The sequence below is a fragment of the Cetorhinus maximus genome, chromosome 21 (genome assembly GCF_964194155.1).
Source record: "Cetorhinus maximus chromosome 21, sCetMax3.hap1.1, whole genome shotgun sequence".
In the NCBI taxonomy this organism is placed as follows: Eukaryota; Metazoa; Chordata; class Chondrichthyes; order Lamniformes; family Cetorhinidae; genus Cetorhinus; species Cetorhinus maximus.
This window is the reverse complement of record NC_135899.1, coordinates 10,723,625-10,751,232: the sequence shown is the minus strand read 5'-3', so window position 1 is coordinate 10,751,232 and position 27,608 is coordinate 10,723,625. Positions and strand designations below refer to the sequence as shown.

At 45.6% G+C, this 27,608-nt stretch overlaps 1 protein-coding gene, 1 long non-coding RNA gene and 1 pseudogene across 3 annotated transcripts in view; 1 reads left to right on the top strand and 2 right to left on the bottom strand.

The window, feature by feature from the left end:
• Positions 1 to 19,593, bottom strand: part of LOC144695512 (E3 ubiquitin-protein ligase TRIM39-like) — a 34,834-nt pseudogene extending 15,241 nt beyond the window's left edge. The window contains exon 1 of the transcript XR_013579974.1: positions 19,281 to 19,593. The product of XR_013579974.1 is annotated as an E3 ubiquitin-protein ligase TRIM39-like (transcript). The remainder of the gene's footprint in view (positions 1 to 19,280) is intronic.
• The window catches only part of LOC144695670 (uncharacterized), a 278,313-nt gene that overhangs the window by 79,332 nt on the left and 171,373 nt on the right, over positions 1 to 27,608 (top strand). The gene's annotated exons all lie outside the window — the stretch shown is intronic.
• LOC144695677 (uncharacterized) lies at positions 24,109 to 24,744 on the bottom strand. The gene is made up of 3 exons (XR_013579989.1): positions 24,624 to 24,744; positions 24,444 to 24,539; positions 24,109 to 24,350 (listed from the first exon to the last, which is right to left on the bottom strand). It is a non-coding gene; the product is annotated as an uncharacterized LOC144695677 (long non-coding RNA).

Sequence of the window (27,608 nt, the reverse complement as noted above, 5' to 3'; positions counted from 1 at the left end):
ACTTTGAATTCCTGGCAATATCCCTATGAATATCCTCCGTACCCTCTCTAATGTGATAACATCCTTCCTGTAATACAGTGGGCAGAGCTGTACATAGTACACAGCACTCTAGCTACAGTCTAAATAGTGTTTGATACAGTTCTAGCATAACATCCCAGCTCTTACATTCTAGGCCTTGGACAACAAAGGAAAGCATTTATACACTTTTTGATCACCCTATCTACCTGTCCTGCTATCTTCACAGATCTTCAAACGCCTCTCTGTTCCTTTGCACTTCTCGGTATGCTACCATTTATTGTGTATTCCCTTGCTTTGTATGTCCTTCCCAAGTGCATTACATCACACATATCTGGATTGAATTCTATTTGCCATTTGGGCTGACAAGTGGCAAGTAACATTCATGCCACACAAGTGCCAGACAATGACCATCTCCAACAAGGGAGAATCTAACCATTGCCCCTTGACATTCAATGGCATTACCATCACTGAATCCCCCACCATCAACATCCTGGGCATTACCAGTGACCAGAAACTGAACTGGACTAGCCACATAAATACTGTGCCTACCTGAGCAGGTCAGATGCTCGGAATCCTGTGATGAGTAACTCACCTCCTGACTCCCCAAAGCCTGTCCACCATCTACAAGGCACAAGTCAGGAGTGTTGTGGAATACACCCCACTTGCATGGATGAGTGCAACTCCCATAACACTCAAGAAGCTTGACATCATCCAGGACAAAGCAGCCCGCTTGACTGGCACCACATCCACAAACATTCACTCCCTCCACCAACAACGCACAGTAGCAGCAGTGTATACCATCTACAAGATGAACTGCAGGAATTCACCAAGGCTCTTTAGACAGCACCTTCTAAACCCATGACCACTACCATCTAGAAGGACAAGGGCAGCAGATAGATGAGAACACCACCACCTGGAAGTTCCCCTCCAAGTCACTCACCATCCTGACTTGGAAAATATATCGCCGTTCCTTCACTGTCGCTGGGTCAAAATCCTGGACATCCCTCCCTAACAGCACTGTGGGTGTACCTACACCACAGGGACTGCAGCAGTTCAAGAGCAGCTCACCACCACCTTCTCAAGAACAACTAGCGAAGCCCACGTCCCATGAATGGATAAAAAAACCTTTTCTGCCCACCTGACCAGTCGGTTGATATCATGCCGCAGTCTACAGCACTCTTCCTCACTATCAACTGCACGTTCTTGTATTATCTGCAAACCTAAAAATAAGTTTAATCCATTGTTTTTACCCAGCAAAGAATCCAGCACTGAGCCCTGCGAAACCTACTGGATATAGCCTTCCAGTCACAAAAACACTGGTTCTTTGCTACATGCCAGTGAGACAAATTTGACTCCATCTTGCCATGCACTTTCCCATGTGGTTTAATTTTCTGATCATTCTGCCTTGTTAATATCCTCACTAAAATCTGTGTTGGCTACAACTGATGTGCTATCCTTATTGACTGTCCTTGTTACATCTCAAAACATTTAATCCTGTTAGTCAGACTCGATCTTTCCTAAACAAAATCATGCTGATTGACTTAGCTTGATCTGTGCCTCTCGAGATGATGGTTAATACCATCCCTCAGAATTTTCCAAAAATTTTCCCATTTGTGAGCTTAGGCTAACTGGCCTGTAATTAACCAACTCGGCCCTTTGTCCCTTTTTAAATAACAGTACAGCATTGAATGTCCTCAAGCTCTTTGGCACCAGGCCTGTAGCCAGGGAGGTTTGGAAATTGATGGTGAGAGTATACTGCTTTCACTGTTTCCCTTACTGGTCTGAGCTATATTTCAGATCCGCCTTCCTGGATGGTCAACATTTTAACATAATATATACTATAAAAACAGAAAATGCCAGAAAAACTCAGCAGGTTTGGCAACATCTGTGGAGAGAGAAACAGAGTTAACATTTCGAGTCTGTATGACTTCTTCAGAGCTAAAGAGAAGTAGAAATGTGATGTGATGAATGTTGTACTGTTTAGGAGGGGGTGGAGCAAGTGGAGCAAAATAGGTCAGGGACAGATGGCAGCAAAGGAGAGATTGACAAAGATGTAATGGACACAAGACAAAGAGAGAGTTAATGGGAGTGGTGAATAGTAAGGAAGGTGCTGATAGTGGCATAAAGGTAAGATAGCAGAAGATAACAGAACAAGCATTAGCACTCTGTAAAAGCACAACATAGAAACAAGTGACTGATGACTCTGTGGGGTGACTGGGTGTGGGGGTGGAGTGTTGGGGGAAAAGTGTAAAAAAGTGAACAAATATATAAAAGAATAAAATAAAAAATAAATAAAAGTAAAAATAAATAAAAATTGGATTAAAAATGGAGTAAAGATGGAGGAGTGAGTTCATGGTCTGAAGTTGTTGAACTCAATGCAAGTCAAAGGCTGTAAAGTGCCTAGTCGGAAGATGAGGTGCTGCTCCTCCAGTTTGCGTTGAGCTTCACTGGAACATTGCAGCAGGCCAAGGACGGACATGTGGACATGAGAGCAGGGTGGAGTGTTGAAATGGCAAGCGACAGGGAGGTCTGGGTCATGCTTGTGGGCAGATCAAAGGTGTTCTGCAAAGCGGTCACCCAGTCTGCGTTTGGGAGCAGCGAATGCAGTAGACACTGTAGGGGAACTGGAAAATTCCAGTCATCGAAGCTGAAATGCAGTGAGGAAATGTACAGAATCAACGTGGCTTCCAGACAGCAGAGTTTGGGAATTTGTCCCATTTGTCTTGATTTCTTCACCGTTCCGGTTTCACTGGAGTGTGGACACGCTCCTGTATCACCCAGTGTTGGGAAAAGGAAATAAACCCCTGCCCGGAATGTAGAGAGGAGTTTCCGGAAATAAACCTCAGGGTAAATCGGGCCTTAGCGAATCTGGCAGAGAAAACTCGAAAATTAAAGCTGAATCCGAAAGAGAAGGAAAGTAAACTTCACTGTGAGAAACATCAGGAAGAACTGAAGCTGTTTTGTGAAACTGACAAGAAATTGATCTGTTACACTTGTCGAGATTCGCGGGAACACAAATCTCACAACTTCTTGCCGATAGGTGATGCTGCCGAGATGTACCGGGTAAAATGGGAGTGCTTAAATTCTGGTAGCATTTTCCTGATTATTTATCCTGTTTTTTAACATTTGATTTAATGAATTAACATTTTAATTTTCGGATCAGCTGAAACCACATTTAGAATCGCTTGCACGAAGAAAAGTTTCGGCTCTGGTCACCGAACTGCGACAGAAGCGGCTGATTTTCTCAGGTGAGGTCTCCCTGTGCCGATTTTCTGGGATCTCGGTTAGTTTTGCTCCCTTTATCGCGGGACATTAATTATGTTTCACATTTCATTTGGTAGGAACAGTCGAGCAGTCTGCAGACCCACATCACATCCGAGTTCACTAAAATGCACCAGGTTCTCACTGAGAAAGGGCAGCGTTTACTCAGAGACCTCAGGGAAGAAGGGGAGAGGATTCTAGAAACAATGGAGCAAAACCTCAATGTAATCCAAGGGGCGATAGTCCGTACTGAGCGACAGATATCAGACTTAAAGCGGCAGATGGAGGAACAAATCACAGAATCACAGAATTGTTACGGTGTAGAAGGAGGCCATTCGGCCCATCGTGTCTGCACCGGCTCTCTGAGCATTTTAACTTAGTACCAATCTCCTGCCTTTTCCCCGTAACCCTGCATATTGTTTCTATTTAAATAATCATCCAATGCCCTCTTGAATGCCTCAATCGAACCTGCCTCCACCACACTTCCAGGCAGTGCATTCCAAACCCTAACTACTCGCTGTGTGTAAAAGTTTTTCCTCACCTCCCATTTGCTTCTTTTGCAAAACACTTTAAAACTGTGCCCTCTGGTTCTCGATCCGTTTATGAGTGGGAACAGTTTCTCCCTATCTACTCTGCCCAGACCCCTCATGATTTTGAAAACTTCTATCAAGTCTCCTCTTAACCTTCTCTCTAAGGAAAACAGCCCCAACTTCTCCAATCTTTCCTCATAACTGAAGTGTCTCATCCCTGGAACCATTCTCGTAAACCTCTTTTGCACTCTCTCCATGCGTTCACATCCTTCCTGTAGTGTGGCCCCCAGAACTGTACACAATACTCCAGCTAGGTCTAACCAGTGTCTTATATAAGCTTATCATAACCTCCCTGCACTTGTACTCTATCCCACTATTAATGAAGCCTAGAATACTGTATGCTTTAGAAACAGCTCTCTCTACCTTTCCTGCCACCTCTAATGACTTATGTACATTCTCTCTGGTCTCTCTGCTCCTGCACATCCATTAGAATAGTATCCTTTATCTTATACTGTCTCTCTGTGTTCTTTGTACCAAAGTGTATCAACTCATACTTCTGCACACTGAACTTCATCTGCCAAATATCTGCCCACTCCACCAATGTGTCAATGTCCTTTTAAAGTTCTACACTGTCCTCTTCACAGTTTACAATTCTCCCAAGTTTTGTGTCATCCGCAAACTTAGAAATTGTCCCCTGCACACCAAGATCTAGATCATTTATATATATCAGGAAAAGCAATGGTCCCAATGCCGACCCCTAGGGAACTCCACTAAAAACCTTCTTCCAGCCCAAAAACACCCATTAATCATTACTCTCTGTTTCCTGTCCCTCAGCCAATTTTTAATCCACGTTGCTAATTTCCCTTTTATTCCATGACCTATAACTTTCCTCACAAGTCTGTTGTGTGGCACTGTATCAAACACCTTTTGGTCTATATACACCTCATCAACGGCCTTGCCCTCATCAGCCTTCTCTGTGTCCTCTTCAAAAAATTCCAGCAGTTAGTTAGACACGATTTTCCTTTAACAAACTCACGCTGCCTCTTCTGAATCAATCCACATTTTTCCATGTGACTATTAATTCTATCCCCAATAATTGTGTCTAGAAGTTTCCCCACCACCGAAGTTAAGCTGACTGGTCTGTAATTGCACGGCAGGTCTTTACAACCTTTTTTGAACAAGGGCATAATGTTTACAATTCTACAGTCCCCTGGCACCTCCCCTGAATCCGGGAACATTGAAACATTATTGCCAGTGCCTCTGCAATTACCACTCTTACTTCCTTCAATATTCTTGGATGCATCTTATCCGGTCCTGGTGCCTTATCAACTTTAAGTACTGATAGCTTATCCAATGCCTCCTCCTTATCAATTTTAAACCCTTATGGTGACTGAGTTTCCTCCTCTGTCATCATGGCCTGGGCAGCATCTACCTCATAGGTAAAGACAAATACAAAGTATTCATTTAACATCTCAGCCATGCCTCTTGCTGCTATGCATAAATCCTCTGTTTGATCCCTAATCAGTCCTACTCCTCCTTTTACCACCCTTTTACTATTGATGTGCTTCTAGAATATTTTGGGATTTCCTTTAATGTTAGCTGTCAGTCTTTTTTCATAATCCCTCTTTGCTTCTCACATTTCCTTTTTCACATCCCTTATGAACCTTCTGTGTTCAGCTTGGTTCTCAATTGCATTTGCTACCTGACACCTGTCATAAGCACATTTTTTCTTCTTTAACTTAATTTCTATCCCCTTTGTCATCCAGAGAGCTCTGGATTTGTTTGTCCCATACTTCCCTTTTGAGGGAACAAACCCTGACTGTGCCCAAACCACCTCACCTTTGAAGGTAGCCCATTGCTCAGCTACTGTTTATCCCACCAACCTTTGGTTCCAGTCTATCTGGCTCAGTTCCGTTCTTGCCCCATTGAAGTCTGCTTTCTGTCAGTTGATTATTCTTACTCTGGATTGACCAATGTCATTTTCTACCGTCTTCCTAAACATTATGATGCAAAGCCTTTGTATCACTAGTATTTGCTTTAGTTTCACCTGCATTGCTTGTCTCACAACTGCAAACATGGGTTTCACTGCCAGAGGGGATTGTGAGGGAATTTAGAGGAAACCGTGTTTGCAGTTGTGAGACAAGCAATACAGGTGAAACTGAAATAAATACTAGTGAGATCTCTGAACACTGACCTTGCAGGAATGGTTTGACTTCAGTGCCTGATATTGAGATTATTGGTCATTAGTTAGTGCATCTTTTTAACTACCCAAACATTCCTTCTGTAGCGACCTGCAGGAGAAAGTGAGAGAGTGCGTGAGTGTGTGTATGAGAGAAAGAAAGGAAGAAACAGGTGGACTGACAGAAAGAGAGAGATCCAGAGCTGAAAGTCTGGTGATCTGATAATTAATGTGACAAGTCTCTTCCTGGTGCATGTAAACCCTCACTGCACAGAAATTCCCCAACACCTGCTGACTGAGCCATTGTACCATGTACATTATTTAGAATGTAGAGCACGGAAATAGGCCATTCAGTCCAACTGCTCTGTGCTGGTATAAAAACAGACAATGCTGGATAGCTCAGCAGGACTGGAAGCATCTGTGGGGAGAGAGAGGCAGGTTTCATGTTTCAGGTCATCAGAACTCAGTCCCGCAATATCTCCACTCTATAGTCCTTGCACACTTCTCCAATTGTTTTGCAGCTTTGCTTCTGTATCTCTCTCTCACTCTTTGAAGACCTATAGAATAATCCCTAGTAGCTTGATCTTACTTTTTTTTGTTTATTGATGAAAAAAAGAGACATGTCTAAGCTTTTTGCCTTGTACTCATCAGGACACTCGCAAGAATACCAATATAAGGGGGAAAACAACAATTTATACTGTATGTGAAGAGAGCGTTAATTGGTTGGCAAGTGGTATTGCCATGGAGAATGCACCACTGATGGTGCCTGACAGTTAACTGCCAAGCATTGTTTGAGATTTAAACCAGGCAGCTTGACCCTGATTAAATAATGCCTGGCAACATGTCTCTCTTTTTCCAATATTCATGTTCTGTACCATCGGCATAATCTCAGAGTAAGGGGACGCCCATTTAAAACAGAGGTGAGGAGGAATTTCATCTCTCAGAGGGCAGTCAATCTGTGGAATTCTTTACTGCAGTGGGTTGTAGAGGTTGGGTCGTTAAGTATATTCAAGGCTGAGATGGACAGATTTTTAATCAGCAAGGGAGTCAAGGGTTATGGAGAAAAGGCAGGAAAGTGGAGCTGAGGATTAACAGATCAGCCATGGTCCCATTGAACGGTGGAGCAGACTCGATGAACCGAATGGCCCACTTCTGCTCCTACGTTGTAAGGTCACGAGGCTGTTGTGTCATTTTGTGCCTATATAGGCAGCTCACAAGGCGAGGGCAGGTTCTTTCAGATTTCCACCTCTATCAAGAAACTTTTATTACTGCATCACTTGGAATTCACATATAATTGGTAGCCGCAAACCAATAGGTAATTCAGCCATTATTGCATGTCGTCACTAAATCGTGTACAGAAACTTTCCTCAAGAGGATGGCGATGTTGCACGGTCTAAACGTGTCGGGAATTCATTAAAGGCCAGCTGACCATGTGATGCGGACAAGGTTCAGTATCTGAGCGCAGGATTTTTTACTCTCTGAAAGAAATTCCCTTGGTTGCCCCTTTCACAGTCTCAATATATTGCTGCTCCTGTCCTGACACTGAAATAAATCTTAATATTTACAGCACGAAGGGAATTTCTGATCCAGGTTCAATATTCGGCACCATTGGTTGCATTAAGAATGTGAGAGAACTGTCAACTTTTACCCCCAGTCTGGGATTATCCTCTAAGCATTTCAGGAACCCGAGTGGCTTCTTCCCTCATCTGCCCACCTCAATCCCTTGGTGTCCCCTGTTTTTCCTTCACTAACAACAACTTGAATGACCTCCGAGTTAATAAAAAGTCCTGCATCACCTTTACAAAGCAGTGATTGACACACAGCCACATAAGGCCACATGAGAGAAGATGGTCAATGGCTTGGTCAAAGAGGAAGGCTTTAAGAAGCGCTTTAAATGAGGGAAGAGGGATAGAGAGGCGGAGATATTTAGGAAGGGGATTCCAGAGTTTCCATCCTAGGCACCTGAAGGCCAAAATGGAGTGATTAAGATCAGAGATGCTGAACGGCCAGAATTAGCTAAGTGCAGATATCTCAGAGGGTTGTGGGGTTGGATGAGATTACTCAAATCTGTGGGGGTGAGGTAATGAGGGATTTGAAATCAAGGGTGAGAATTCTAAAATTGAAACATTTCTTAACCAGGTCATCCATTCCCTCTGACCCCCCAGTTCCAGGTTAGAGCTTCTCCCACTATGCAGTGCAGTTCACTCAGGGAATACAAGTTTTTCTGAAAAAAGGGGCATGTTGAAGCTTTTTGTCTTGCACTCATCAGGACACTTCGCAAAAATACCAACATTGGTATTCATGTGAAGTGTCCTGATGAGTGCAAGTCGAAAAGCTTCGACATGTCTCTTTTTTCAGTAACACGCAAGTTCTCTACTGCCATACGACTATTTGAATACAAGTTTGGTGCGGCCACAAGCACTTTTACATGGATGTGCAATCTGGAACTATGGATAGTGATTGTAGAAGTTCCAAGTTTCCTTCCATCATTCATAATAAACCTGTTTGGCACTGGGTGGTGGGGGAGAGGAAGGGGGCGGGAAAGAAGAGGGTACTCAAACCCGGGAGTTTTGTGTTAGCGGCAGGGATGCTACCCACTGCGTCACAAAGACCTCGCCCGCACAATGAGCCATCATCAAACCAGAGCAAAGGGGCAGATTAAACATCCTAGCCCTCGACGCATCTTGTAAGGACAGGGCTAGCGTGAGACCCGGAGACAAACAGTAGCTGCACCCTGGCACCTCGGAAAGGCTTGATTCCCTTACTCTGTGTTCTGGGATCGGAGGGATTCACATCAGGGGCCATTACTGGGGGCTGGAGGTGGAGAACAATAGAGAGTGGGATTTGGGATTGGCCCGAAAGTCTGTGGACAGGAAAGGGGAAAATTGACACGAGTCCTGAGACCGGACACTGGACTAGGTTAAAAGCAAAATACTGCGGATGTTGGAAATCTGAAGCAAAAACAAAAATGGCTGGAAAAATTCAGCAGGTCTGACATTTTCAATTCCGTGTGATGACGTTCTGATGAAGAGTCATCCGGATTCGAAACGTTAACTGTGTTCCTCTCCGCAGATGCTGTCAGGCCTGCTGAGTTTCTCCAGCTACTTTTTTTTTGCACTGGACTATGTGTCTGATTCGTAAGAATAATTGTATTGCCGGCACCTCCCCGTCTGAGACCCTCCCGCACCCCGAGTGTGAATCCCCGGAAGATCGGGGTTTTCCTGGACTATGAGGGTGGTCAGGTGTCATTTTACAATGCGGACAACATGTCCCATCTCCACACTTTCATGGATCTTCCTTTCGGGGAAAACACGTGGCATTAATCAAGCCTTCGAATCCAAATGTGTTTACTGAAGTAATTGGATACCTGGATAAAAGCAAAAAACTGCGGATACTGGAAATCCAAAACAAAAACAAAAATACTTGGAACAACTCAGCAGGTCTGGCAGCATCTGCGGAGAGGAACACAGTTAACGTTTCGAGTCCGAATGACCCAAGTTCTGGAAATTGTTGAAATGATGTAAGGTGTCAGAGGAACCTCGGATGTAGGTGGGAAGGGACTGGACAAGAGGAGAGAGAATGGAGTCAAGGTAGCAAGAAATGAGTTCCGTGGGGCAGTAACAGGCTGACACGATCGGTCTGCCGGGACAGTCCTGTTTGTGGATTTTGGATAGGAGGTAGAAGCGGGCCGTCTGAGGTTGGGAAATAAGAAACAAGAAACTTTGTCTCTTTCTTTCAGGTGCAAAGGAACGCAAGGTCCAACAACTCATCGACACCAACACACATCCAGGACCCTCCACCCCTGCCTGTCCCTCTGTCCCCCCCGTCTTTCAATCCCAGCCCCGGCCGCGTATTCACCATACCCCCTGACCTTCCCCTCTCCAATGCTGAACATTCAGTGCTCAGCGAAGGACTTAGTTTCATACTCTTACGCCCTCATCTCAATGAATTTTGGGCTTGGCACGATGCTGAACCCTTCTACCGCTGCCTTTGTCTCCGTGCTCACTTCTTTGGGCAGGAGTCCTCTTCCCATTCAATGGATCCTTTTACCCACCTCCAATATTCTCCCTCCACCTGGACCCCTCCCTCTGGATCTTTACCTTCTCTTGATCTTTTCATTGAGAACTGTCAGCATGACATTAGTCGTCTCAATTGCTCTGCTCCTCTCACCCACTCTAACCTGTCTCTCTCTGAACTTACTGCACTCCTTTCTCTCAGGTCCAACCCTGACATTGTCATCAAACCTGCTGACAAGGATGGTGCTGTTGTTGTCTGGCGCACTGACCTCTACCTCGCATAGGCTGAGCGTCAACTCGCAGACACTTCCTCCTACCTCCCTTGGGCCATGACCCCACCACTGAACATCAAGCCATTGCTTCCAGGACTGTTACTGACCTCATCTCCTCTGGAGAATCTTCCTTCCACAGCTTCCAACCTGATAGTCTCCCAACCTCGGACGGCCCGCTTCTACCTCCTACCCAAAATCCACAAACAGGACTGTCCCGGCAGACCGATCGTGTCAGCTTGTTCCTGCCCCACGGAACTCATTTCTTGCTATCTTGACTCCATTCTCTCTCCCCTTGTCCAGTCCCTTCCCACCTACATCCGTGATTCCTCTGACACCCTACATCATATCAACAATTTCCAGTTCCCTGGCTCCAACCGCCTCCTCTTCACCATGGACGTCCAATCTCTCTATACCTCCATCCCCCACCGGGATGGTCTGATGGCTCTCCGCTTCTTCCTTGAACACAGGCCCGAACAATCCTCATCCACCACTACTCTCCTCCATCTGGCTGAACTTGTTCTCACACTGAACAATTCCTCCTTAAACTCCTTTAACTTCCTCCAAATAAAAGGTGTGGCTATGGGTACCTGCATGGGCCCCAGTTATGCCTGTCTCTTTATGGGGTATGTGGAACATTCCTTTTTCCAGTCCTACTCTGGCCTCCTCCCACAACTTTTTCTCCGGTACATCGATGATTACTTCGGTGCTGCTTCATGCTCTCGTCTGGACCTGGAAAAATTTATTAATTTTGCTTCCATTTTCCACCCCTCCATCATTTTCACATGGTCCATCTCTGACACTTCCCTTCCCTTCCTTGACCTCTCTGTCTCAATTTCTGGTGATAGACTGTCCACCAATATCCATTACAAGCCAACCGACTCCCACAGCTACCTCAACTATAGCTCCTCACACCCCGCTTCCTGTAAGGACTCCATCCCATTCTCTTAGTTCCTTCGCCTCCGTCGCATTTGTTCTGATGATGCCACTTACAAAAACAGTTCCTCTGACATATCTTCCTTCTTCCTTAACTGAGGTTTTCCACCCACGGTGGTTGACAGGGCCCTCAACCGTGTCCAGCCCATCTCCTGCGCATCCATCCTCACACCTTCTTCTCCCTCCCAGAAACATGATAGGGTCCCCCTTGTCCTCACTTATCACTCCGCATTCCAAGGATCATCCTCTGCCATTTCCGCCAACTCCAGCATGATGCCACCACCAAACACACCTTCCTGTCACACCCCTGGTGGCATTCCGCAGGGATCGTTCCCTCCGGAACACCCTGGTTCACTCCTCCATCACCCCCTACACCTCAACCCCCTCCCATGGTACCTTCCCATGCAACCACAGAAGGTGCAACACCTGCCCCTTTACTTCCCCTCTCCTAACCGTCCAAGGGCCCAAACACTCCTTTCAACTGAAGCAGCATTTCACTTGCACCTCCCTCAATTCGTTGCTCCCAATGTGGTTTCCTCTACGTTGGAGAGACCAAACCCAGACTGAGTGACCGCTTTGCAGAACACCTTCGGTCTGTCTGCAAGCATGACCCAGACCTCCCTGTCGCTTGCCATTTCAACACTCCACACTGCTCTCATGCCCACATGTCTGTCCTTGGCCTGCTGCATTGTTCCAGTGAAGCTCAATGCAAACTGGAGGAACAGCATCTCATCTTCTGACTAGGCACTTTACAGCCTTCCGGACTGAATATTGAGTTCAACAATTTTCGATCATGAACTCTCTCCTCCATCCCCATCCACTTTCCCATCCCCCCTTTTTTTTCCAATAATTTATATAGATTTTTCTTTTCCCACCTATTTCCATTATTTTTAAATGTATTTCCATTCATTGTTTTATCTCTACCTTTTAGTCTATTTCGATTCCTTCACCCCACCCCCACAAGGGCTATCTGTACCTTGCTTGTCCTGATTTCTACCCTTAATTAGCACATTCCTTAGATAATATCACCACCTTCAACACCTCTTTGTCCTTTTGTCAATGACACCTTTTGGCTATCTCCACCTATCACTGGCCCTCTATCCAGCTTTGCCCTCCCCCCTTCTCCCCCCCCACCACCTCAAACCAGCTTATATTTCACCTCTTTTCTATTTTTACTTAGTTCTGTTGAAGAGTCAAACGGACTGGAAACGTTAACTGTGTTCCTCTCCACAGATGCTGCCAGACCTGCTGAGTTTTTCCAGGTATTTTTGTTTTTATTGGATACCTGGCCCGTGCCTGTGGTAAACAGCGGCAAGTGTGAGCCGCTTCAGTATTCACACTGCCTGAGTTCCTGAGCTCAGAGCAACCAAAATAAACCGGGAAATTCCATCTTGATAACTCCCCAGTGATCCCTGCTGAGAAAACGATGGGAATTTGCAATTGGTTGGGGACAAGGCCTGGGTGGTATGAAGGACGAATTATCTTCTGCTCCTGGGGCTAATGTTCGCTGCACGGGCTGATACCAATGGTGAGCTCATGGCGGGCAATCCAGCCTGAATCTTCCCAATTGTTCTGAATGCAAACTAGATTTACTTAGGACAAGCGCCTGCGCAACTTTCATCCACTGACCAGGGTTGCCAACCCTCCAGGATTGGCCTGGAGTCTCCAGGAATTGAAGATCAATCTTCAGGGTGCTGCTGTGTGCAACCCTGGAGAGAAGTCACGGCGACATTAAAAAAGACGGTTTTTAAAAATTTTCTTTGAACATTTTGTTTTTTAACCAGATATAGAAATATTAAAGGGATGGTCAACGCCCCTTTGACCTTTAGTCTATGACATCTTTGGCAATCTCTCCTTTGCCTGCACCTATCACTGCCCCTCTATTGAACTCCACATGTCCCACCCCCTTAAACAGCTTATATTTCACCTCATTTATATTTCTCTTTAGTTCTGATGAAGAGTCATACGGACTCGAAACGTTAACTCTATCTTCCTCTCCACAGATGCTGTCAAACCTGTTGAGTTTTTCCAGCTATTTTTGTTTTTGTTTTCGAAACATTAGAAATGGGGAAGAAAAACCGTTTGCCTGATAGTCAAGCATCATCCAATTGGGCAATGAGACTTTTTGCTTTCCAATTGGTGTAGGAAGGTAGTGTGTCACAAGGATGGATGTGTTGACTGACTAATGGCTGGAGTGTGGGGGCAAGTCATGCGATGAAACCTCCAGGAATACATTTAATCGGGCAGGCTGTAACCCTACTCCACTCTAATGTAAAAAAAAAATCCAAAATTTATTTTGTTGAGCCAGTTGAAGCTGAGGGTGGGGTTGTTGGGTTGCAGGAGCGGTGGGTGGGGAGGGCGGGGGGTCGGAGGGAGTCTTCTTAGATCAGAGAAGGCTAAGGAAATGTAATGGAGGTGTCGAAAATCATGTTCAAAAGCATTAAAAGGAGAATCCGTTTCCTGAGGCAGAAGGATCAATAACTGGAGCTTAGAGATTTAATGTAGTTGGAAAAGGGACTGGAGGGGAGAGGAGAAGATTTCTTTTTTAGACAACACATTTTGTATTAGATGGAGGTCTTGTGGAACAGTGGGTCGTGTCACTATCTTTGAGCCACAGGATCTGGGTTCGAGTTCCAGCCCAGGACTTGGTGATCGAGAAAGTCGCCTTTTTAACGCGGCCAATCAGATTGATTATCAACCTGGAAATCCTTGGAACACAGGCCAATGGCAGGTGGTAAGTGCAGGAGAGATTCCTGGTCAACCATGTGTTGGAAAGAAAATTGGAGCCTCTGCTGTCCATACCTTCAGACTACAACATGCATGTAAAAGTGCATGTTGCCACAGCAACTCGAACTCCCTGAGTGAGCTGTAACACACCAGCCGCACATAGGTAATAGGCCAAATGGCCTCTTTCTGTGGCTTAACTTTCAATTTCCAATACGAATTGGAATACATATCCCATATCAGTGAGTATGAATGGAAAAGGAATAGATATTGAAGGATAGACCATTGCACAAAAGGAGAAAAGTGCCAGAAATACATGGATGAATTATGACAAGATAATGGTGGACATGCAACACAAATCTGGATTAGACTGATGCACCTCGAAACAATCCTCATTGTAATGCTGGAGCATCTAAGGAATGAACCCTGGATAGGATTGGAACCAGGAATGCTCCACGTGTTCGCAAAAGGACACGTCTATTGGGGACTGTCATAGGTTACAGGTGCAGTCGAATCTTTAGTCCATTTTCACACTAGTATACCAGAGAATACTGGCTGGAAGTTTACCATCCAGGTAGAAAAAGGTGAGTGCAGACCTGGAATCCTGACTCAAATTCCATAAACTGGTCAAAAGTGTATGTCATGCAAGCTAAGTTTACTGCTTTGAGGCATCCATGTATGATTGAGTAAATGGTTAACTAGTTGACCACTCTCTGACAAAGTCTGACACAAAAATCTGCAATGATTCTTTCATTGATATATCAATGACACCCTGTCTAACACCATCACACAATTAGACATTAATTAATACAGAATACAGTACAGTAGATGTAAATCAGATTTAACCAACACCATTAAAAACCCTGAGTATAATCAAATCTATCCCAATCCTTGAAATGCAGTGAATTTTACTCTGAATTATAAACTACATCATCTGTATAAGAGCAGTGTCTAATGTCAGTTCAGATTATATGTGCTGCCATCAATAAATAACAAAAGTTGGCCCTTTTATTGCCAACCCCTCAGTATACAGGCCCCTTCATCAGCCTCCTTGGTAGAAGTAACTGCATTTGAACTCAATTTGGATGCCCGATTTCGTCGTTGGAACAGCCATAGGTGAGACTTTGTCTGTATCTGTGATATTCCTCTGCTCATGGACCAGGCAACACCCGTGCCAGTAAACCATGCCTCATGATATCTCCTGGTTTTATTAAAGTCATTTTCTCCATTAAGGCCTCATTAACTTTGAAGCGCACGATCGCGACACATTAAACTGTGGAGAGAAAGACGGAGTTAACGTTTCGAGTCCGTATGACTTTTTCAGAGCAATTCAGCTCTGAAGAAGGGTCATACGGACTGAAAACGTGAAGTCTGTCTTTCTCTCCACAGAAGCTGTTAGACCTGCTGAGTTTTTCCAGCAATGTTTTTGTTTTTGTTTCAGATTTCCAGCATCCGCAGTATTTTGCTTTTACATGAAACTGTGTCTCTGTTGAATTAACATGACTCACTTTCTACTCATTTCCGATTGTCCAAAGTATTTCCCTTATTCCATGGCCCGCCCTGCTTCAACTTTCCATTTGGATCTGAAAACTCCAATATTTTACACATTTAATTTCATAATGTAAAGCCTTGTTTCTCACCCATTTGTCAATTGATAACCAAACTGCCCTTTTATTACAGGGATTCACTGATGAGAATTGCCCGCAATGGACAGATGGATGAAGACTTGCCCCTTGGTGTGACATTCGCCCCCTGCTATGTAAACAAGTCTATTTTAAATGGGTTAACGGCTCCACAAGACAGTGGTCACAGGAATGTCACAGATATTGATGGGAGATGGTGATGTGGTGGTAATCTCACTGGATTAGCCATCTAGAGTTTCTGAGGAAAAGGGTTCAAATCCCACCACAGCAGCTGGTGGAATTTAAAATTCATTTAATAAATCTGGAATATATAACTAGTCTTAGGAATGGTGACCACGAAGATGCCACTGATTGTTGTAATAAACCCATCTGGTTCACTATTGCCCTTTAGGAAAGGAAATCTGCTGTCCTTGCCTGGTCTGGCCTACACGTGATTCAAGACCCACAACAATGTGGTTGAACTTTAACTGTCCTCTGGAATGGCCTCGCAGACCATACAGTTCAAGGGAAATTAGGAATGGGCCACAAATGTCTAAACCTAATTTTGTTTGCCAGCGACGCTCACATCCTATGAAATAATTTTTTAAAAAAGCATTGGCTACAGCCTCATCTGGCAATATCCCAATAGGAGTTCCCTTGCTCTGGCTCCTGACTGAAAGAGAATCCATCCCAAAACAGCGTGATCGGGAATGATCCCTGACTGGGGAAGGAGGGGGGCATTATTTGCTGGATGGGTTCTATTTTCCGCTGGAAGCTGGCGCCACAATTGGCACTGCTCAGAGAATGAGAGACAACATTGAATTGTTTGTTGCACATTAGTGGAAGTGAAGAGAATCAGAAACTAGGAATGCCAATTATATGAACACCAATGAGTTAGTGAGCTGCAAACCGGGAATATTCCTGGCTCAGATAGCAGGAGTAAATAGTATTAAATTTAGTCAGGCAGCAAGAAACAAAGACCGTCAGAAATTTGGATTGCCCCTCATAGAGGCAGCAGAGAATAAAGAAAATCAAAAACTGCAAATGTTCCTTATCAGACATCAGGCAGCAAAATCATAGGCTTATTCTGCCACCAGGGGACGCATGATGCAAACAGAGCTTTCACTGTTAGTGACATTTGGCTCGGCATGATGTTGAACTCTTCTTCCGCCGTCTTCGTCTCCGTGCTCACTTCTTTGGGCAGGAGTCCTCTCCCCGTTCAACGGATCCTTTTACCCACCTCCAATATTCTCCCTCCACTTGGACCCCTCCCTCTGGATTCTTACCTTCTCTTGATCTTTTCATTGAGAACTGTCGGCGTGACATGAGCCGTCTCAATTTCTCTGCTCCTCTCACCCATTCTAATCTGTCTCTCTCTGAACTCACTGCACTCCGTTCTCTCAGGTCCAACCCCAACATTGTCATCAAACCCGCTGACAAGGGTGGTACTGTTGTTGTCTGGCGCATTGACATCTACCTCGCGGAGGCTGAGCGTCAACTCGCAGACGTTTCCTCCTACCCCTCCCTGGACCATGACCCCACCACTGAACATCAAGCCATTGTTTCCAGGACTGTCACTGACCTCATCTCCTCTGGAGATCTTCCTCCCACAGCTTCCAACTTGATAGTCGCCCAACCTCGGACGGCCCGCTTCTACATCCTACCCAAAATCCACAAACAGAACTGTCCTGGCAGACCGATCGTGTCAGCCTGTTCCTGCCCCACGGAACTCATTTCTCGTTATCTTGACTCCCTTCTCTCTCCCCTTGTCCAGTCCCTTCCCACCTACATCCGTGATTCCTCTGACACCTTACGTCACATCAACAATTTCCAGTTCCCTGGCCCCAACCGCTTCCTCTTCACCATGGATGTCCAATCCCTCTACACCTCCATCCCCCACCAGGATGGTCTGACGGCCCTTAGCTTCTTCCTTGAACAGAGGCCCCAACAATCCCCATCCACCACTACTCTCCTCTGTCTGGCTGAACTTGTTCTCACACTGAACAATTTCTCCTTTAACTCCTCTCACTTCCTCCAAATAAAAGGTGTGGCTATGGGTACCCGCATGGGCCCCAGCTATGCCTGTCTCTTTATGGGGTATGTGGAACATTCCTTGTTCCAGTCCTACTCCGGCCCCCTCCCACAACTCTTTCTCCGGTACATCGATGATTACTTCGGTGCTGCTTCATGCTCTCGTCGGGACCTGGAAAAATTTATTAATTTTGCTTCCAATCTCCACCCCTCCATCATCTTCACATGGTCCATCTCTGACACTTCTCTTCCCTTCCTTGACCTCTCTGTCTCAATTTCTGATGATAGACTGTCCACCAATATCCATTGCAAGCCTACCGACTCCCACAGCTACCTCGACTACAGCTCCTCACACCCCGCTTCCTGTAAAGACTCCATCCCATTCTCTCAGTTCCTTCGCCTCCGTCGCATCTGTTCTGATGACGCTACCTTCAAAAACAGCTCCTCTGACATGTCCTCCTTCTTCCTTAACCGAGGTTTTCCATCCACGGTCGTTGACAGGGCCCTCAACTGTGTCCGGCCCATATCCCGCGCATCCTCCCTCACGCCTTCTCCTCCTTCCCAGAAACATGATAGGGTCCCCCTTGTCCTCACTTATCACCCCACCAGCCTCCGCATTCAAAGGATCATCCTCCGCCATTTCTGCCAACTCCAGCATGATGCCACCACCAAACACATCTTCCCTTCACCCCCCTTGACGGCATTCCGTAGGGATCATTCCCTCCGGGACACCCTGGTCCACTCCTCCATCACCCCCTACTCCTCAACCCCCACTTATGGCACCTCCCCATGCCCACGCAGAAGATGCAACACCTGCCCCTTCACTTCCCCTCTCCTCACCGTCCAAGGGCCCAGACACTCCTTTCAAGTGAAGCAGCATTTCACTTGCATTTCCCCTAACTTAGTCTACTGCATTCGTTGCTCCCAATGCGGTCTCCTCTACATTGGAGAGACCAAACGCAAACTGGGCGACCGTTTTGCGGAACACCTGCGGTCTGTCCGCAAGAAAGACCCAAACCTCCCTGTCGCTTGCCATTTTAACACTCCAACCTGTTCTCTTGCCGACATGTCTGTCCTTGGCTTGCTGCATTGTTCCAGTGAAGCCCAACGCAAACTGGAGGAACAGCACCTCATCTTCCGACTAGGCACTTTACAGCCTTCTGGGCTGAATATTGAATTCAACAACTTTAGATCTTAAACTCCCCCTCCCCCCATCCCCACCCCGTTTCTTTCCCCCCCCCACCCGCCTTTTTTAAAAATAATTTATATAGATTCTTCTTTCCCCACCTATTTCCATTATTTTTTAAATCTAAAACTAAAACCTTTAGTCTTTCCACCCCACCCCCACTAGAGCTGTACTTTGAATATCCTGTTTTCCATTCTTAATTAGCACTTTTCTCAGACAAAGACCACCACCTTCAACACCTCTTTGACCCTTTTGTCTCTGACATCTTTTGATTATCTGCTCACACCACACCCTCAATGTGTCTCTTCCCCCCCACCCACCTTAAACCAATTTATATTTCTCCCTTGTTGAAACTATGCTTCAGTTCTGCCGAAGAGCCATGAGGGCTCGAAACGTTGACTGATTTCTTCTCCGCCGATGCTGCCAGACTTGCTGAGTTTTTCCAGGTAATTCTGTTTTTATTTTGTTTTGAACCTGAGGGGTTTGGGAACTTCCGAGGTTTTCTTGCCATAAAACCATCCCAGGTTGAAGAAGAGAAAGATTCTCTCAGTGAAAGTGTGGGTGAAAGTGTGGAGATGGGACATGTTGTCCGCATTGTAAAATGACACCTGTCCGCCCTCATAGTCCAGGAAAACCCCGATCTTCCGGGGATCCACCCTTGGGTTGAGGGGGGTCCATGAGGGGGAGGTGAGGACAAAATAACCATGTTCACTTCCCAGCCCCACTATCCAGTATCCAGTCTCAGGGTTCGGGTCAATGTCCCCTTTCTTCTCGGCAAACTCTCGGACCACTCCCACACCCCAGTCAGCATTGTCCCACATCTCCACCTCCTAGTAATGTCTCCCTGATGTGTATCCCTCCGATCCCAGGATACAGTGAGAGCGATCAAACCTCTCCGGGGTGTCAGGGAGCCACTGCCATTTGTCTCCAAGTCTCACACTGGTCCGGTCCTCAGACAGGATGAGCTGGGGATTCGCTGTGCTCAGATCCAGAGCCAGAGAGGCTGGAGCTGGGGGAAAGTTGAAATAACACAGTCAGTGATTTAACATTTTGCTTTGATCTATTCAAACACTTGTAAATCTCCCGCCCTGCTGGACAATTTGATGGTGATTGGTTTGGAGATTGGTGAGTGGTGGCGGTAGGGAGGGGGCGGCGGTGCCTAATCTGGACTCCCTCCACTCTGGGACTGAAAGGTATTTGTATGGCGATAGGTCTCTATATTTATATACTGATATAATCGGCTCATACCTGCAGCTCACATTCACTTTCACGGCCCTATTTATAAATCACCGATCCCAGTGCTACCTCTGCTACCTCCGAGCTGGATTTGAATTGGAAAGTGCATACTATAGAGGGATTATCCACTTCAACGCCTCCAAGACAAGTATATTCTTTCTTACACATGGAGACCAAAACTTCAGTTAGGTAACCATTTAATCTTCTATGTTGAAGAGATTACAAATTAATCTGTACAGTCTGCCTTCATAATTTCAACCATATTTCCCCCAGTGTAGTTCTGATGAATTTGTGATGAACCCTGTTCAGCATCAAAATATTTAAGAAGCACGTGGACCTTTGATGTTTGAAATGAAGATAATTATTGTAGGTGAGTGCAAATAATATTGACGCAGGTAATTTGAGATTTCTGTGGAGGGATGAGGCTAACAGCCTCCCTTGTCTGTCTTCACCTGTGTGATCTTTGTGATATTAGACACTTAAGGACATTCACGTTCATGTCACAGAGTGGTGCCCCTTTGCCCATCACTAAACCCAGTCGCGGTGTTTCACCAAGACTCACGGCCCAAGCAATGGGATTGGGGGAGGTCCAATGATCCATGTTATGAGCATGCAAGTGGATACCTGCTGCAAAATGGTCACTGGGCCGGAGCTTGGAATATCCATAATAATTCTGCCTCGACAGTGGCATAAAAGGATGCCTGGTGAAATTTGGAATGATTGTGCAACTGGCAAGGAGCAAACGGGGCTTAGATATTAGAGTTGGAAAGTCCTAATTGGACTGAAGTATTTTGCATTTGAATATTGTATTAATCTAGGTCCACAGCTGTGAGACTGATTTCATAGAACCATAGAATCATAGAATGGGTACAGCACAGAAGGAGGCCATTTAGTTAATCTTGTCCAGCTGTCTGCGTGAGTAATTCAGCTGCTCTCACTCATCGGCCCTTTCCCCTTATGCCTGCACTTTTTCCCCTTCAGGTGCTTATCCAATTCCTTTTTGAAAGCCACAATTGACCCTGTCTCCACTTCACTCTCAGGCAGAGTATTCCAGGCCCTAACCACCTGATGCTTGAAAACATTTTTCCTCAAGCTGCCATTGGTCCTTTTCCTCACAATTTAAAATCTGTGACCCTTGGTTCTTGACCCTTCTGCTAATGGGTACAATTTCTCTCTGTCAATTCTCTTTAAATCCCCAACAATTTTGAAGACCTGTATAAAATCTCCTCAACTTTCGCTCCTCTAAGGAGAAAAGATTTATCCTGACAACTGAAGTCCCTCCTTCCTGGAACCATTCTAGTAAATCTTTTCTGCAACCTCTCTAATGCTTTCACACCCTTCCTAACGTGTGGCGCCCAGAAATGGACAGATTTATCCAGTTGAGGTTGAATTAGTCAGTGTTTTATAATGTTCATCATATCATCCATACTTTTGTAATCCGTGCCCAGGACCCAGTAAGCCTTTTAAACCACATTCTCAGCTGGCCCTCTGATTTTCAACAATTCGGAAACATATGACTCCTGATCCTTGACCCTCTTCAGAATTATAGCCTTTAGTGTATACTCTTTATATTCCACCTACCAAAATGCATAAATAAAGAAAAGCAGCATGCGTGCACTATATGGACTGCAGCTGTTGAAGAAGGACGCTCACCACGACCTTTCTAAAGGCTATTTAAAGCTGGGCAATAGATCCTGGTCTTATTAGCGATACCTACATCCCAAGAATGTACAAAAAAAAGTGAGCTTGAAAAAAGTAAGTTTGAAATGGAGAGGCAGAACGCCCTTTACCTAGGGTGAGGCGGCCCACCATGTCTTTCCATGTTGTGTACTGGAGAAGTTCTTTGGCTATTCCCAGTGACACAGACCCAGTTGCTGGCGACAGTGCAGATTCCACCGGGCTAACCCTGTCAATATAAAGCAGTCAGAGTCAGTATGTCGTTTCATTTAATAAGGTCACGTAAATGTGAACACAGAGACTGTCATACCTCTTGTGTTCGGAAACTTCCTCTTGAAATGAAACAGAGACGCAGGTCTGTGGAGCGATGTGGAAAAGGATCATCAGAATTCTGTGGCACATCAGTCACAGTTTATTTGCAATATGTTCTCAGTTAGTTACCATTTGTCTGTCGCAGTAAAGGAGCAGCACAGATCCGACAAAGGTAAAGTGGGCAACAATTTACACTGGCAAATTCAGCGGATTGTGGTATATTATCTAAACTAAAATTGGGACCATTTCATTTCTTGGAGCATTAATTATTTCTGCTGGAAATTTATTGCTTAAGTCTTTCCGGCAGTAGTTGTGTGATGGATTTTCCCTCAGCACATTGGTGTCAGCACTCGGCAGAACAAAGAGCTCGGGCGGCGGATATTCGCAACAGTTAAAAGGATTAAATCTGGGTGTTTCTTTTTTTTTTAATCCTTTCATGGGACGGGGCCGTCGCTGGCAAGACCGGTATTTGTTGCCCATCCCCAATTGCCTCCGAGAGCCGTTGAGTCAAGCACATTGCTGTGGGTCTGGAGTCACGTGTATGCCAGACCAGGTAAGGATGGCCAAAAGGTTTCATCAGTGAACCGGATGTGTTTTTACAACAAACGATGATAGTTTCAAGGTCACCATTGCTGAGGCGAGCTTCCAATTCCAAATGTTGTATGTAATTGAATTCAAATTCCACCGGCTGCCGTGATGGGATTTGAACCCGTGTCCCCAAAACAATACTCTGGGCCTCTGGCATGACCACTGAGCCACCATTGACAAAAAAAGCCGCCAAGAAAACGGCTCAGGATGAAGCAGACAATGAGCCAGGGACCTGCCTTTTGGGCAAAACACACATGCCACATCAGTCTCAATTTGAGAACACGTCTTTAGTTTCCTATGATGTTAATCCCCATCGCGGCTGGACATGAAATGAACCTTTTAAAGGTGAAGGGTCAGAGCATGCTTCTGTCAGCTGCCCCAACATCAGAATTTCCGGCTGGAGAGGGGAGTACAGTGGGGGAGGGATGAGGAGGGAATGTTGGAGTGGAGGTCAGTAGCATAACTCGGTGCTGCCAACTATCACATTATCGGTATGAGGACCCGGTCAGCGAAAGCCTGTGCCGTGCTGTCGGAAAAGGGAAGGATGAGGGGCGACTTAGTGACGAAGGGGTCTGATAGGGTAGACTAGATGTAAGGGATATCGAAACTAGGGCCATAACTATAAGGTAGTCATCAAATAGCTGGTGTTAAGAGAACTTATTTGAGGCAATGGCACCGGGGGAGCTCACATGTTTTGGACATGGGAGCAGGAGGAGAGTGTTTGGAATAAGACGTAATGCAAGTTAAAAGCATCTAGAAAACGTCCACCAAGGAAGACCCAAGATTTCACGGATGAGTAATATCAGAACATGGATGGGGCAGGCAATGGTGGCAGCGGAGAATAGAAATCAGTGGAGGAAAATGGTTCATAGTGCGACCAATCCTGGGAATGAGGACGGGTGAAAGACAAGACAGGCAATTATCAATAACCCCAATAGGAAATCCAGGAGAAACATCTTTACCGGCACAGAGCAGTTGGGCCGAATAGCCTCTTACTGCAATCTCTGTAACGTATACGGTGCAAGGGCGCCATCAGAAGGTTTTTTTGCGGAATTTCTGTGCAGTGCGGAAATTTTGCACGTAGGATTTGCCACATTAATTCTCAGATCACCAGAAAACTTTCAGCTCTGGGCCTCGGCCTTTCGTCAGCCCAACTCTTTCTCTCTGTCACTCGCGCACTCTCTCACTTTCTCCTGCAGATCGCTACGGAAGGAATGTTTGAGCAGTTGAAAAGTGAGTACTAACTAATGACCAATAATCTCAATATTGGGCACTGAAGTCAAAATATTCCTGCAAGGTCAGTGTTCAGAGATCTCGCTAGTATTTATTTCAGTTTCACCTGTATTGCTTGTCTCACAACTGCAAACACGGTTTCCTCTTAATTCCCTCACAATCCCCCCTTGTAGTGAAACAAGTTGTTCAAGGAGGTTCACCAAAGGCCAGCAAACAGCATGTAATGTTCTATTGCACACAGGTTATTGTCAATTATATCAACATTGTATTATTTCATTCCAAGAAAACTATATCTTACCGTTAGAAATATAACTGTGTCTTTTTCCTCCATCTGCTGTTTTAAGCCTGATATCTCCCTCTGCGTACGGTCTAACTGCTCTTGGATTACACTGAGGTTTCCCTCCATTGTTTCTAGAATCCTCTCCTCTTCTTGCCTGAGATCTCTGAGTAAACGCTGCTCTTTCTCAGTGAGAATCTGGTGCATTTTAGTGAACTCGGATGTGATGTGGGTCTGCAGACTGCTCGACTGTTCCTAACAAATGAAATGTGAAACATAATTAATGCCCCGCGATAAAGGGAACAAAACTAGCCGAGATCCCAGAAAATCAGCACAGGAAGACCTTACCCTAACTTCGGAAATCAATTGCTTCTGTCGCTGCTTGGTGTCCAGCGCCGAGGCCCATCTCTGTGTGGCTGAATTTAAGGATGTTTTCAGTTCTTCCTAGAATTTAATCAAATGAATCAGATGTTGGCACACATGGACAATGGGATAAAGATTGTAAGAAATGAAACCCTCCCATTTTACCCTGCACATGTCCCCAGCCTCGTCCATCGGGAGAAACTCGTGAGATTTGTGTTCCCTCGAATCTCTACAAATGGAGCAGATCAATTTCTTGTCGGTTACACAAAACAGCTTCAGTTATTCCTGATGTTTCTCAGAGTGAAGTTTACTTGGCGTCTCTTTCGGATTGAACTCCAGGTTCCGAGCTTTCTCGGCCAGATTCGCCAAGGCCCGGTTAGCCCGGAGGTTTTCTTCTTAGACTTCCCTCTGCACTCCGGGCAGGGGTACACCTTCCCGCTTCTCCAGGAGGTGTCAGCTGTGGCTCAGTTCATAGCACCCTCGCCTTTGAATCAGAGGGTTGTGGGTTCATGTCCCACTCCCGGAAACCAAGAACTGTGATTGTACTCGAAAGAGTTGCAATCTGTGACTGTTGATAACTCGAAAGAGTTTCCCGCTTCTCCAACTCCGGGCGATGCAGGCGCGGCAGAAGTTGTGCCCACGCTCCAGGATTACCGGCTCGGTGAAGAAATCGAGGCAAATGGGGCAAATTGCCTCCTCGGTCAAACTCTGCTGCATGGAAGACATGCTCACACAGTGCATCTTGTGATTGAAGCACATTTCAGTTTCAATACTCTTGTCGGGTTGGATGTGATCCAGGTTCCGCTCCAAACTGTCCCATGTCTACTTTAATATGGGCATCTTTCTGCTTGAGCACTGGGTGGGGGGTGATGTTGGGGTGGGGTAGAGGGCTGTCTTCACTTTCCGTGGCAATTTCAGCGATGGGTTTCCAGGAAAAGGGCGAGGGCCGAGAGAAAATTCGCCCAAAAGTAAGTTTTGGCCCGCATCTGGAATGGTTTCTGTCGAATTGAATGTTGTGTTACAAGTCTTTCCAGATAAGCTTTTGTGGTTTCACCGTGAACAAGAAGAAGAGTTTCGGGATTTTAAAGGGAAAGGCAAATATGAACACGAACCAATGTGGTGTGGGGGGAGGGGTGGGGGAGGGATGTGGAGGGGAGGAGGAGTTAGGTGGGTGGTTGGGAGTGTGTGGGTGGGGGGAGGGGGTAGGTGGGTGGGTGGTGGTGAATTGGGAATGTTGTTGAATAAACTTGTTCGTTGACATGGGTTTGAAGCATGTGAATTTTATCCGTGCCCTTGTGCATCTCTTTTTGGCAAACAAAAATCTGGAAAGGTGCAGTGCAGTTGAGCCGAGCGACTTGCTTTTGCGCTGTTCTAGGTGCCTCTAGACAATTCTTTGAGTCATTTTATCCAGCCTCGTTTCTAAACAATTGAAGATTTGCTTTTGTTAATTATAGCGAGCCTGGTCGCCAAGTGCTGAAAGCCAATCCCAATGACACAGCCTAAACTAAATATTTCCCCCCTTAATTCTTTCATGGGATCTGAGCCCGAACAAGGTCAGCACCTGTTGCCCATCTCTGACTGTCCTTGAACTGCGTGGCATGCTAAGGCCATTTCAGAGGGCAGTTAAGCATCAACCACATTGCTGTGGGTCTGGAGTCACATGTGGGCCCGGACGGCAGATTTCCTTCCCCAGAGTACATTCGTGAACCAGATGGGTTTTTATGACAATCCTGTAGATTCGCTGTCATCATTAACGTGCTAATTTACGGTTAATCCAGATTTATTAATTGAGTTTAAATTCCCGTGGCGGTGGGATTTGAACCCTTGCCCCTCGAACGTCAGCATTCCTAGTTCAGACATTACCAGTTCAGATATTACACTACTACCCAGCAAATGGAAACTAGAGGTAACTTGTTACTGTGTTTAGGTGATGGGAAGTTCCAAGTTTAGCGTAAATGGGGAAGAAAATGAGGGGAATTAAAGCAGCAAATACTGGAAAAGCTCGAATTTCATCTCTTGTGTGAATGAAACTTGGATTCCTGAATCTTCCGTTTTGACCTGTTTCACTATAGGAGAATGAAACGTGTGCCTCAGGGTAGTAAGCGAACAAAGACCTAGAGGACACCTTGCGACACCTTCTGGATAATTGCTGAAGAAAGACGTTTTGTCGAAGCTTTTCGTCTTGCACTCATCAGGACAATCGCAAGAAAATACCAATGTCAGCGGAAGCAACATCTTTATACTGCATGAGAAGAGTAGACAGCATAAAGTTGTTGCTTCCCCTGATATTGGTTTTCTTGCGATTGTCCTGATGAGCGCAAGACGAAAAGCTTCGTCAAAATGTTTTCTTTTCAGCAATACTCAAGTTCTGTACTACTATTCTGGATAATTTTAGGATTCAGAGGTTCAGAAAGGGTGTAATGTGGAAGGTGTTTCCAATTATTTGGGCACTGAGTGGTCAAGTTTAAAATGATAGGGAATGAGATTGCAAATGGCTGTCAGTTGGTCATCCTTGGCTGCTTTCAATTCATAAAGAGCAGTGAGCTAATACTTCGAAACACTCTGGAAACCGGCTGGGAAAGAAAACTTGATAAAACCCCGAGTCAACAGATCTGAAACGCAAGAGAGGATGCTTGTGCTTTTGTCCCCGAGAGCGGCTTTTCCAAATTCAGGCACACACTGCCCGTAATATTCCACCCATCCGGCTGAACAAATGTCAAAACTGTACACACTTTGTACCCGAATTTGCGGTGGGCTGTATCAGCGCAGGTGAAAAAGGAAACGGCGGAGCAGGAAATATTTGCCCTGTTATTCACTGATGGAGAACATAACAGCATAAGAAATAGGAAGAGAAGTAGGCCATTCGGCCCTTCGAGCCTGCACTGCCATTCCAGATGATTTTGACTGATCTTTCACTTTATTCTACCTTCCCGCATTATCCCCAGATGCCTTGATTCCCCGAGGGGTCAAAATTGTCTAACAAACTTTATACTCACTGATGGAGCAATAGCAACGCTATGGGGCAGACAATTCCAAAGATTCACACCTCTCTCAGTGAAGACATTCCCCTTCATCCCTTGTCCTAAATGGGACGACCCCTTGTCCTGAGGCTGTGCTCCCCTGTTCCACATTCCCCTGTCAGGTGTAGAA